This window comes from Eptesicus fuscus, chromosome 7 (assembly GCF_027574615.1).
Source record: "Eptesicus fuscus isolate TK198812 chromosome 7, DD_ASM_mEF_20220401, whole genome shotgun sequence".
In the NCBI taxonomy this organism is placed as follows: Eukaryota; Metazoa; Chordata; class Mammalia; order Chiroptera; family Vespertilionidae; genus Eptesicus; species Eptesicus fuscus.
The window spans coordinates 22,622,782-22,637,089 of NC_072479.1; positions in this window are offsets into that span (position 1 = coordinate 22,622,782).

The following is a 14,308-nucleotide window of genomic DNA, read 5'->3' on the forward strand; positions in this document are numbered from 1 at the left end:
TCCTTATCTTTGTAGTCAATACTCTGGACAGACTAGGCCTTCAATAAGCACTTCTGGATATAAAGGCAGGAGCAAGCTATCATGTGATAATTTTTTCTCAGCAAAACACCCACTTTATAACAATTCTGAGCTATATCCTCCATAAATGAATTTTTAATGCATTTTATAGTGAAAAGTTGGCTAATAAAAGAGGAGCTAAAACCTCCTGGTCTCAATTCCTTACTGAACAGCATCATTTTTATTGTTGTTTCCAAAATGAGATCATCTTTCTTTTCTGCTTTCACATTAACTAGATTTGTTCAAAGATCTGACATTAATGCCATCAGTCTGGGCTATTGCATGAGTCCCACTAACTGAGTTTTAAAATATAGCCATTAGCATGCCATGGAGGAAGATTTGATCTCATCATGCTATAAATCACTTGTTTTTCTGAGAAGATTGGAAATATGACAGGCAGCTGTGCTTTATCAATGTTTTCATATATACATATATATTCTTTCCCATTTCAAAGTTTGTAGAAGTAAAATAATGTAATTAGGTAGCCACACATATTCAATGTTCTGAAAAGTAGGTCATTGTTAAGATTAACTGATGGATTAAAAGGATTTAGAAAGGTGGTAAATTTTTTATTTGCATATTTTACTAAAGCATCTTGACTCTTGTCTAGTCCCCCTCCCACCTTTTACAGAGCAGCAAGCCAAAGCATTACATCTAGCAATTTAGTAGTTGCAAATTATGCTTGCCTGTGTTTTGTTTTTGTTTTTTGACCTTGAGCAAATTATCAGTATTTCCACACTAGATTTATTTTCCATAATCCATCAACTGAATTGCTTTGAGGTCACTGGAAATGAGACAGGAGAGTGATAATGTGACAGATGAGGACAGAAATAATTAAATAGTGCTCAGCATAAGGCTACTACATATCTCTTTGACCAAGCATCCTTTGAAAATGCCTTAAATACCAATTAAATAAAAACTGGTTATTGTTCAAAGTCACTCTTCCTTTTGGCATTTTTGGCCTCATCAATGGCACTTTCCAAAAGATTAATTAATAGCCTTACACCAGATGGGTAATTTATCTAATTTTTTCTTTAGTTCAATAGCTAGCACTTTATTGTATAAACAGTATATATATATACTCTTTGAGAAATGATACTTTTTAAGAATTTAAAATATGCAGAAAGTTAAAATGCACCTTTGTCTACTTATTCATTCATTTATTCAATAAGCCAGCTCATATTTAGTGAGGAGAGAGGCACATACATAAGTGGTTACAATAGAGTGAGTGCATGTAATGCAGATGTATGTTCATGATGTACATATGGAAACACAAAGAAAGGACATCAAACCCAAGAGGATGATATCAGGAAAGTCTTCCTGGCAGAGATTATGGCAGCAGCTGTGTGTTGGTGAATGAATTAAAGTCAGCCAGGCGAAAGGTAAGATGAAGAATAACCTAGTAGGGTGAGATATGGTGAGATGATCAAGCAGATGAATTTCAAGGATAGAGAAAAACATGTGGATCAGTGGGGTAGGGTTAGATGAAGACTTTTAGAAGGAAATTCAAAATAAAATTTTATTTTTTTAGATGACATGAGATATATATATATATACATGCTGAAATTAAAATAGATTTTTTTCTAGATTTTCTGATGGCAAATTATGATTATATTTATTCAAACCAATCTATTATCATTTGGGGGATGTGGAGTGGAATGGGTGTAGGTTTAATTTTTTTTCTGGTACTGAGGTACCTCAGTTAATAAGCCAGCAATGTACCAGGGTAGAAGGCAGCTAGCATGGCATAGATGTGAAGTGAGCTGGAGTTTGACAGGCCCACATCACTAATCCACTCTGTTTATATGTCAAATATTTTGACACTTATGGATGACAATAAGAAGTCAATAAAAATTTAAGAATTATAAGCAGGAAAGAGGCATTAAACATAGACGTTATAAAGTCCTGGTGTATTGCTTATTTCATTCTTACTGAGTTCTAATTATTTGTATGAAAGATATAGTCAGGTGAGAACAGAATAAATATTCTAAATCATTATTTTCACAATTCTTTATCTGAACACAGGCAGAAGTTTCTATTTTTTTTTAATTTTAAACATAATGCTTTATTTTTCTAATGAGGTAGGTTTTTCATTAATACAAAAAGATGTTAAAAAAATCAGTTTCCTAGATGGTCAATAAAAATGAATAAATCAAGAAATATTTATTCAGAACCTACAATGTGCCTAGTACTATACTTTCTTCTAGGCCACTGGTCGGCAAACTCATTAGTCAACAGAGCCAAATATCAACAATACAACGATTGAAATTTCTTTTGAGAGCCAAATTTTTTAAACTTAAACTTCTTCTAACGCCACTTCTTCAAAATAGACTTGCCCAGGCCGTGGTATTTTGTGGAAGAGCCACACTCAAGGGGCCAAAGAGCCGCATGTGGCTTGCGAGACGCAGTTTGCCGACCAAGGTTCTAGGCAAATTCCAGTGAATATATAATGAAACACCACTTATCCCCCTTTTATACTCTTCTACCTCCCCCCACTTCCCTTTTCCTCTGGCAATCACCATACTGTTTGTGTCTTTTTTCTCTCCTTAATCCCTTCACCTCTTTCACCCAGCTCCTCCACACCCCACCCCTCTGACAGCTGTCAGTCTGTCTTCTGTATCTATGAGTCTGTTTCTATTTTGTTTGTCAGTTTATTTTGTTTATTAGATTCCACATATAAGTGAAATCATATGGTATTTGCCTTTCTCTGACTGGCTTATTTCACCCTTGTTCACTGTTGTCAGGAATGCAGATTGGTACAACCACTGTAGAAAACAGTATGAAGTTTCCTAAAAAAATTAAAAATGGAATTGCCATATGATCCAGCGATTCCACTTCTGGGAATATATTTGAAGAAACCAAAACATGAATTCAAAAGAATATATGCACATCTATGTTAATTGAAGCCTTATTTATAGTAGCCAAGATTTGGAAGCAGCTCAAGTGCCCATTAGTAGATGAGTAGATTAAAAAGCCATGGTACATTCACACCATGGAATACTGCTTGGCCATAAAAAAAAAAGAGAAATCTTATCCTTTGCAACAGCATAGGTGGTACTGCTAATTTAAATTTTGAAACATCTACAGTGACCTGAAAACAGACAGCTATATTGATTATTTGAATCTTTCAACTAGTTTTTGAAGAATATTATTCAGTACAACACCCACTTCAATTGAAAAAAGAAAAATCATACAATTGACCAGTCAAACTAATTTTTCACACATACTGTGACTGGGGGAGGAGAGTAAAACATCTCAGGAACATTACAAATGTTGAAATGTCAGTACTTAGTTACAAAGCCAGATGAAATCAGTAACAATGTCTTATTAAATCTATAAAGTTATGTATGTGTTATACATAAGCAAAATAATTTAGCAAAAACTACACTTAAAATATAAAAATTCAAAGACATATGAATATTCATACAGAAGGTTTTTTTTGTTGTTGTTGTTGTTGTTAATCCTCACCTGAGGATACTTTTACCATTGCTTTTCAGAGAATGGGAGGAGAGAGGGAGGGAGAGAGAGAAACATGGATGAGACACATCGATTGGTTGCCTCCAGCATGCACTGCGACCCAAGGCAGGGAGCCAAGCACAACGCAGGTATATGCACTTGACCAGGAATGGAACCCACAACCCTTCCCTGCATGAGCCGAGACTCTAACCACTGAGAAACACCAGCCAGGACCATACAGAAGCATTCTTAATGAAAGGCAACTTCTTTGTTTTTACAACAGAAAAGGTGGTTTATATAAATAATGCTATCCTAACACTCTTAATGGCTGTAGTAATCAGTATTCAGTGCTATCAAAATATCCATAGCAAAGTTGTAACTTACTATAGCAATGGGGAACACATACCTTTTAGTCACACTTTTATTAGATAGTCATTTGACAAACATTGATTCCTTTTAATATATTGAAAGTTATTTTAAGCAATTTTCTCTAGGATCAAACTATTCAAAATTTCCAAGTCTCAAGTTTCCCTTCAACTACCTGCTTGAGTTTAACAGCTCTCCTTTGCAGTGATTCCACTGTGATGTTACTTGAATAAACATTATACCCAGTAAGAGGCATTTCCATTATCTGCACCCTCATTAATCTCCCCTTGTCCCCGAAAGAGACCCCAAGTGCAATCTGGTGTTCTTATAGGACTCTTCACAATTTACACAGACTGTTCCTACCTCTTCTCAAATTCGCCTTCAGGTTCACCATTCTCTTTGCATAATATCTTGTTACTATAGAGATTATCTGTTTTGTTCTTTACTTATAGAGTGCTCAAATCCTATTTCAAGGAGCAATTTTCATACATTGATCAGCAAAAAGGAGTTTTTTCTTCTAAGATCTAAAATATATGTATTTAGTGACTATAAAGTCAAAATATTTGCAGAAGAAAAAATGTACAAGTGGACAATAAGTGGTGATTGAGAAGCTTAAGATAGTTTCACTAAAACAGAAGGATAACTGCCATATTGAGATTGATGAATTGATCTTTATTTTTTTTCTTCTGCTTTAGGCCTTTATGTTTTCTGTCTAATTGGCTAGCCAGCAGGACTTAAAGAGTCCTGAATTAAGATAATTTTCACTCTGCCACTTACTATTTCAGGCAAATTGCCGAATGTTTCTGATGTCAGTTTTCCACCTGTTTCATCAGAATGACAAAATATTTTTATAGTATTCAGCAGGAGAGCTTTGAGCAGTCATTTGGACATAATAGTAGTCTGGGGCAGCTATTATTATTGTTCCTAGACTATGAACTAAGTACCAATAACCCCTGGCTATTGAGCAGTTTCCTAGGAGTTCAAGGAAGAAAGAACAAAATTTCTGATGCAAAAGAGAAAATGTTTTTAAATCCAGAAGAATATTTATAAACATATTTTTCTATCTTGTAAGTGCCTATGGATTTGTAAAATAAAAAATTCTTATGTTAGTAACTCTTTACAGACATATCCTATGAAATATAGGATATTATATTTCCTATGAAATATTATTTATTATATTTATTTTAGTTTTATTTCTGCAGTGACACTTTCCTGTTGTGATGTCTATGTTATTTTAGTCAAATAAAGAATTTCAGTTTGATATCAGATTCTAATGACAAAGTAATTCAAATGAATTTGGAAATAGGAGGAAGAATTCAAAATATTCATATAAAAATATGATTTGGAAGGACTGAATTGTCCAAATGAAAAAATAAACAATGTCAGTGACAGCATAATTTTTATTAAATAAAATTAGAAATTTATATAGAGGCATTTCTAATTTGCCTGTATATTATTTCCTTTTAACAATATTTTAATTGTTGACACTATTACAGATGTCTCCCTTTGCCCCCCTCCACCCAGCCCCCACCCCACTGTTGTCTGTGTCCATGGGCTCTGCACATATGCATATATGTCCTTGAATCTTATGATGCTAGAACAATGCATTTTTGCATCTTTATTAACCATGATTGCATTTATCACATATTTCTTTCTTATTCAAATTTATTATTTTGGAATGCTGCCTACTTCTGGCTATTTACTCTTTTCTAGCATATTTAGAATTGAGCCAAGATTGTGTCATTTTGCATGCAAATTACAACACCATTTTAGGCCCTTTGACCCTTCTTCAAATAGCTAATTCCCTGGTGTGCAGAGGTGGTGGCAGGGATGGCAGCAGATGACAAGGTGTTGAAAATTCTATTTCGCTCATTAACTACTTAGCTGTCAAGGTCTTTATGTCTATGTAAGATTGCTGAAACTGGCATGTTTTAAATCAATTTAAATATTTTATTTAAAAAAATTAAAAGGAAGTTGATGTTCAAGAGCCATTGTGGCAACACATCTATGAACATTTTTATGACTAAAACTAAAATTTCACTTTAGTATTCATAGTCATATAAATTCCTATGCCCTTCAATATGTTTTACATTAAATAATTGCTTTGGCATTATCTAAAGAAAAAGTTAACAGTTAATTTCAGTAGGCTTTGTCAAATTTATGTACCGCCTCTATGGTGGGCAGATTTCTAAGAGGGATGCCAATGATCTCCAATCTTGTATAATCATTCCTTGTGTGTGGGTGGAACCTGTGATTATTGGCAGATATCATTCCCATGATTATGTTTCATTATATGTCAAAAGAGATTTTTGCAGGTGTAATTAAGTTCCCAAATCAATTGATCTTAAGATAGAGAGATTACTCAGGTGGACTTTATCTGATTACATTAGCCTTTTAAATCTGGGTCTCAAGATGGAGAAAGTCAGAAATCCAAAGGATGCATGTAGTTAGTTGTTGATTTGAAGACAGAAGGAAGCAATAGCAAAGAATGAATATGGGAGACCTCTATGAGCTGAAAACAGCTCTTGGATGACAACCAGCAGGGAAAGAAACAATTCTGCTAACAAGATTTAATTTGGAGGTGAATTCCCCGCCCCCCACCCGCCAGAGCCTCTACACAAGATATTAGCACTGTAACTTTCTGAGATTAGCTTTGTGATACTCTGAAAACAGAGTTGGCTATATTATGTCAAAATTCTGACCTACATACAGACTATGAAGTGTCATTTTATGCTGTTAAATTTGCAGTACTTTTTTTACAACAGGAAACTAAAACACCCCTTTAACTCTTAAAAAAAAAAGCTTGAGCTAATTTGCACTAAATATTCCAAATTAACTGTTTATTTTGGATGTTAAAAAATATATTTTCCTTTTTATCATCAATTTTGAAAAGTAATTTTATTTTAATACCAACATTAAATGGTTAAATTTTTAACTAATGTGGGACAATTTTCTGAATGGTCATACACTATGCTATTTTATATATTCAGCCAGGTTCGAAATGTTCATTGATGAGGATGAAAGCAGGAAGAAATATGGGCTGTTAAAGTTTCTCTGTTAAAAAAAAAAAATCCAGATTGGAAAAGTAATAAAACTGCATGGCTTGCTGGGGCACATCAAATTAACGCTAAATTTAATTCACAAGATGAGACAAAAAAGCAAATAGGAATGTAATTCAAAGCAATTTAGCCAAGGAGAAATCACAGGGAAGATTGTCCTGATTGAAAAGGAATTTCATGGGGAACAGTGCTTTTGAAGATAATATCTATCATCTTCTAAACAGGGGTATTTCCAGAAAGAGGCTTCAGGGGGAAATAATGCTTAATTTACAATAGAAATTCTCATATTTATTTGATGTAAAAAGAGAACGGCAGTCTTGGAAACCAGGTGATTTTGTTTGTTTGTTTGTTTGTTTGTTTGTTTCAGATAAAGTAAAATTAAAGATGAATTTCCCTTTACTACTAAATAGCTAGAGCAAGCCCAGGCCACCTGCCAAGGAATGGTATGACACTGACCCAAGACTGGTTTGTTGGTTAGTATTTTCCCAGCTCAAAAGTGAAGGTTTCTGTTTTGTTGAAAAGGGGCCAGTGAAAGCATTATTCTTTATCATTTAGTTTTAATTTAGTAAAAGCGCCATGAGGAAAAATAGAAAATTAGCAACTTCTTTCATCTAAAAAGTTCCAATTTAAAATATACAGCAATTGGCTAAATGAGGTCAAGGTTTACTATTCACAGATCTTAGCTTTGGGGGAAATTGCAGTATCTTGCAGGATAGTAGAAAGAGCTAAAAAAAATCCTTTTAATATATAACACAAAAGAAGTTGTTCATTATACATTACTTATCATATTGGAGTGTGCATCAGAAAATGTGTTTAAGGACACTCTCAACAGAAAGGTTCTTCCTTAAGAATAAGTAATTCTAATTTTTAGATCTATTGCTCTGAATGCCAATATTGCATTTATTTAGAGGCTTATAAGGCTATTTTTTATTAATAAAATTATTACTTAAGCTACTTATCACAGGGAGCAAAAGCCAAAGAGATTAAAACTCATGAATATAATGATTGAGTAAATTTTAGTAATAAGAAAAATCATGTTATACATATTCTGGCTGTCAACTGCAATTTAACAAAGAGAACTCAGCATATAAGTTCTATAAAGTGTTAATGCATTGGAATATCTCTCCCATAAGACAGTCATCCTTTAAGAGGAGTCAATTCTTCTCTTGTTCTACTTACCTTCCATTATTTCCAGATCTGTAACTCAAAATATTCATTTATCATTTTATTCACTAAATATTCATTAAATGCCATCTTCATGCAGCAATGAATATGACAAATAGTCTATTTTCAAATGGACTACATTTTATTTGGAGAAAAATATCAGCATTATATGAGAGACAAATTATAAATTTAAATCCAGAAGGAGAAGGCATATATACAAGAGACTTCCAAATTTGCTAAATTATATTAATAAAAAATTTAGTAATGAAGGTGGAAATCAATTTCAAAGATTCTCAAAGATCTGGATGAATTTATTGATACCTGATAAATTTATCAGAGATTCTGAATTAAATGCTGTGGTTCTGACTGAAAGATGATAGCCCACCTTAAATAAAGTTCAAATTATAGAAATTTCTCTGGTATAATGTACCAGATAAAATACAAGGACTTTGAGGGATAGGAAGGCTAGAATATGTTTATCATGCTTGAATCATCATGAGCCCACCAGTTATGTTCTAGATCCAGATCACTCTCTTTACCATGATCTTGAAATCTACATTGACAAGGGAAGCATTACCATACAGGTGGGAGTTGGGAGACTCTATACCAGTAATTAAGATAGGGTCTCTAATTCTATTGGATATAGGAGGATTCTGAGATGATGAAGAACATGAAATGATGTTTCTTATAATAGTTAACAGAGTCTCTGTGGTATTCTAACTGTGGTTCTTAGAGAGACTTGTTAATGATTAATGATTATGACATTTACAGAAGCTAAATATGTAGGCAACCTGCTAAGGTCCTACTTGAGGTATAAAATAGACAACCATCTTGACTTGAAGAGAGTCCTGACTTGAGTCACCATTTTAGAAAACCCTTCCTCAAATCTAAGACCTGAGTCTCAATTTACGGTATGAATGGTTGTCCTTTATGAAGGACCTTAAAATAAAATCACAAATATACCTATGGAGGTAGCTTTATCCAAAAGAATGTGCAAATAAAAACTTATTTAGGAAACTACATAGTAATAAAAGGGATCCTCACAGATCTTAGGGGATTATTGAACACTGACTCTAGATTAAATCAATAACTAGAAATCCATTATAACCATTGGTCAGAGGAGATTTCTAAGGATGTTTATTATTATTATTATTATTATTATTATTATTATGTCATCAAATTAGACTTTTTAAAAAATATGTTTTTATTAATTTCAGAGAGAGGAAGGGAGAAGGAGGGAAAACTAGAAACATTAATGATGAGAGAGAATCATCCATCAGCTGCCTCCTGCACGTCCTCTACTGGGGATCATGCCTGCAACCCTGGCATGTGCCCTGACAGGGAATTGAACTCTGCCCTCCTGGTTCATGGATCGATGCTCCACCACTGAGCAACACTGGCCAGGCAAACCAGTCTTTTTATTTTAAAAAATGTATCTGTATTGTTGAAAGTATTACAGATTTCCCTTTTGACCCCTTCTAGCCCTCCCCTTTCCTTCCCCCACCGCAGGCCTTCACCACACTATTGTCTGTGTCCATGGGTTATGCGTATATGCATATAAGTTTTTATGATTATTATTGCCAGTTTAGATAAATTGACTTCAGGATAGAACTCTACTTTTGGGCTAGAGATGAAAAATATCAACTTGTTCAACTTTCTCTTTTAGAGCTAAAATATATACAACTTATTCTGGTCATGAGTTCCATCTTCCTAAATAAGGAGTACAATACAGTGTCTGTATGTGCTTAATCACTTGAACTTCAGTCATAAAAGATATCTGCCATTATCCAGAACATCCCTGATATGTTTAAAAAGGTAAATCAAGCCTCAAGAAATCCATGTCTCATGAATTTGTTTCATTTCTCTGACATCACAACTTTCTTAATCCCTCTTTTATCTTCTTCACTTTTTTCCTTTTTATTTCAAGTCTATGGTCATACATATTCCTATAGCTGTAAATATACCATTATTTAAATAGCTTTCATGTAAAATAATTCTAGAACCTGGCCTGGATGGCTAAGTGGTTGAGCATTAACCTATGAACCAGGAGATCAAGATTTGATTCCAGATCAGGGTACATGCCCAGGTTGGGGGCTTGATCCCTAGTGTGGGGCATGCAAGAGGCAGGTGATCAATGATTTTCTCCTATCATTGATGTTTCTCTCTCTCTCTCTCCCTCTCTAAAATCAATAAAACTATATTTTAGAAAAATAAATAAATAAGAAATAAAATAATTCTGGAAATTAGGTGGAATTTCAAGGAGAGAATGTGATGACTCAGTTGTGAGAATGACTTCTAAGTTATCATACTTGCTGTGCCAGCTAACTCAAATAAGTTAGGTTTTGATATAAGGCACTTACTTTTCCAAATGCCACTCTTGTACTTTTCCAGGGAGCTGATAGCCAATGAATTATATTGATAACTGTTTGAGGGTGGAATCTAACTTCCAGGAATTCACACCAAAGGCTGTATGTCTAAATTTCTATATATGTTGATATAATAATTATTTTTCTTTTTTAAAGTATTTTAAAAACTAACAGAGACACTGAAACAGCTATGGAACTTTGCTTCCTAAGGCTCCTTCCTATAACACTTTGACTTTTTCCATGAACATGAGTGAATTCTCCTCTCTCTTCTTTAAATCATCCTAGAAGCTTCTCATTTCACCTCTACTTAGATGGTACTCTTTGCCATTTATATTTGAAAATAATTTATTTTAAACACAAAAAATAAAGCACTTTATCTTCCCCCCAAAAAAATCTCTATACTGTAGAAATATACTAGTTGGCCAATTTTCTCCATCTGCAGTTTTGCTTGCATAATAATCTATTAAAAATAAATTGCCAGTCTGATTATAGCAAAAAGCTTCAGTTATTTAAAAAAAAACACATGCTCAAATCTTTTAAATAGCACCGACACCCTTCCATCTTCATTTTCTATAATATTTTTTTAAATGGAGTCCAATACTGAGTGATTAACAATGATGAAAAAAATTGCCAATTGAGAATCAATTTGTTTAAAATTTTTTTCACTCATTATTTAAAACTCAGGGTGTCTAAGAATTTAAAAATAAGCAATCAAGTTTTTTTCTGTTCTTATTAGTTTGAAAATCTCCATATATTTTCTAGTTCTGAAAGAAATACACAGGTTAAGTAAGTGACAAGGTATGTGATAAGCAGTTGGTATATCAAGCAGTTATTTGAATTCAAACTATGGTATCCAGTAATGATATATTCGACCACTGAGTATATTACTTCTAGAAAGCTTCCATTACAATGAAAATATGTATTATCTGCAAGGAGTACATCATTATGAAGAATTGTATAGTGTAATTGTGGCAGACATTGGTTTACAAATTATGAGTAACATCTTTATGATAACTAAATTATTTAACTGACCTGGAATAAAGGGAAAGGGGAAATTAGGCTGTCCATGTTTATATTTATATATCTAGTAGATTTGGGTTCAAAATTTATTATTTTAAGAAAATTAATTAGAAAGAACTAAATAACTCTTGAATTTGAGAGTTGTGCAACAAATCACCCTAAAACTTTTAGTAGCTTAAAAACATGACTTACTATTTCTCACAATTCTGTGGATTGGCAGGGTGGTTCTTCTATATATTGCCTAGGCTTCCATGTGTCAGTACCTTCCATTTTTTGGAGTTCTTAACAAGGGCCCTTAGAGATAAATCCTTGATTTGTTCTTTGGCCTCAGGCCTCATGTCAGCTTGATGATTTCTTACTGGCTGGCAATATTTAGAACAAAAGATAGTTTCATTTTTCAGCGCAGTCAGTCCTTGTCTTTCTGTATTTCCTTACATTCTGCTTATAAACAGAACTGTTCCTTGTTTAACTCTTTTCTATCATCCCACACCTTATCATATACAATTAGAAGCCAACTGAGACTTTCAACATTCTAGGTAGAGATGTAAGTAAATAGCCAGATCTACAAGTTCAGGAGGTACATTTTCTGACTTTTCTATTACTGCAGGCAAGTCTTTTGACATGTTTTTTTCTCTGCAACACAATATGGGTCATCCTTTCTCCAACCTCCAATGTGTCTTAGCTATTTTCCCAGCCTTTCCTAATAAATTTATTGCTGTCTTCCTATCCTTCACCTGTCGCCAAATTCCAAGCCATTACCACACGTTTTAGGTTTTTAAGATAAAAACACCTACTTATAAAAGTCTGAATTATGAATTAGCTAGGGTTTTGTCAAGGAAGCAGAACATTTTGAATGTTAAGGATTAATTATTATAAGAAATTGATCTGACATAATTTCTGGAAGAGCTGGGTAAGTATAAGTCTTGAACAGTGAGTTGGAGGATCAGCTAAAGAGTCTTTAATCAGTTCTCCCAAAGCACTGGTGTAGGAATTCAAGCTGGAGCTTACTTAGAAAATCTGAGAAGCCAAACAAGTCTAGTCACAGAGGTGAGACCATGAAAGGGATGTGGAGAGGTCTGTTGAAAGCTGTTGCCTCTGTGTAGCTACCACCACTGAGGACCCTCAGTTAATCATCTGTTGGTGGTCCTGGGGACATTGTTTGTCAGAATGTCCAGCAGCCTAAATGAAGAGCTGAATCTAGAGGAGCATAGGTCAAGGAGAAGCAGGACACCACCAGACACATCTGGCAATTGATAACTGCCTGTCATGAAGATCTTCCAAGAGTAATGGCAACTAATTGCTTCCAAATCTCTAACAGTTAGTTTCCTTCCTCTCCTCTCCTCTCCTCTCCTCTCCTCTCCTCTCCTCTCCTCTCCTCTCCTCTCCTCTCCTCTCCTCTCCTCTCCTCTCCTCTCCTCTCCTCCCCTTCCCTTCCCTTCCCTCCCATCCCCTCCTTTCCTCTGCTCTCCTCTCCTTTTCTTTTCTCTCTTCTCCCCTCCCTTCCCCATCTATTCCTTCCCTTCCTTCCCCTCCCCTCCCTTTCCTCTCCTCTGTTTCTCTCTTTCAGATGGGATAAGGTCTTATTTTCTGCCCTCTCCTATTTCATGTTTTCTTTTCAATTTCTATTAAAAGTTTAGACAGATAAATTTATCTTTTGTTGTTGTTGTTGTTAGAATCCTTCCAAAACATGCCCTCAGAGTTCACACATCTAAAGCAGAATATCAAGGTGTTTTTCTAAACAAAGATAGTTTTCTCCCTAGGGAAACTTTAAGGCAGCTGTTAACTTTATACTTTTACTTATTCTGCCACCTTTCCTTAAAAAAAAATAATTCAATCAAGTCCTTTTGGGAGTTACTGTCTCCAGGAGAGGCATATACGACATGGCAGAAATATTATCATAATAAAATTTTTCTTAAAGGTTTTGCTTATACTCATATCTGTAATTCAGCTGTCCCAGTGTACATCACTCCATTAGAGAAAACTAGATTGACTAGTGGTAACACATATTTATTTCTATTCAGCATATATTCATTTGTATTTACAAACACTTCTGGTCTCTCCAAACATGTATCACTGTCTTTGAATCAAGCTTTGTTATATCTTTTTTGTTGTTGTTCACTTAAGGTAAGTTCACTGTATTATCCTAAAAGTATTCATTTGCTTCTATAAACAAACTAGGTGATCCTTCCAATGAATAGTTAAGGAATAGGAAATTCAATAATGATACAAAATATGTCCCTTGCCCATTGTAGGAGGCAAGTATGTTTGTTTCTTGGCCAATTGTAAATGTGTTTGATCAGAACTCTGTTTTTTCTTTAGCAATTTGTTGTGCCTGTACATGTCAAATATATCATTGTCTTCAGAGTTGAAATCTGAGCCTTTTGGAACACTTTGGCCACACACATCTTGATGGAGAGCCCACTGCTGGCAAGGGATTATACAAAAATCTAGGAAATGAAAGAAATGTCAAGGACTAAGTAAGTCATGGAGCTCTTGTTCTTGTAGAGACTTGGATGCAAGGGAAAGTGAGAGCAAGAGTAAAGATTTATGGAAACTATGTTTAATTGAATATGCACACATATTTGTGTCACTTGTATGCAAATAAATGTATCTGTTCATTTCTGTAACTATATATAATAAGATTTCTGACTATCCAGCCTAATCTCTTGCCACATTCAGGGGTAACACTGAATTGCTTGTAGCTCTATTTCCTGCTTCTGTGACATACTCATATCATTGACACTAACTCCAAAGCCCTTCATGATGACCCATTCTTCTCAGAATAACTCTCTCCAATCCTTTAATACTCCTCTTGAACAC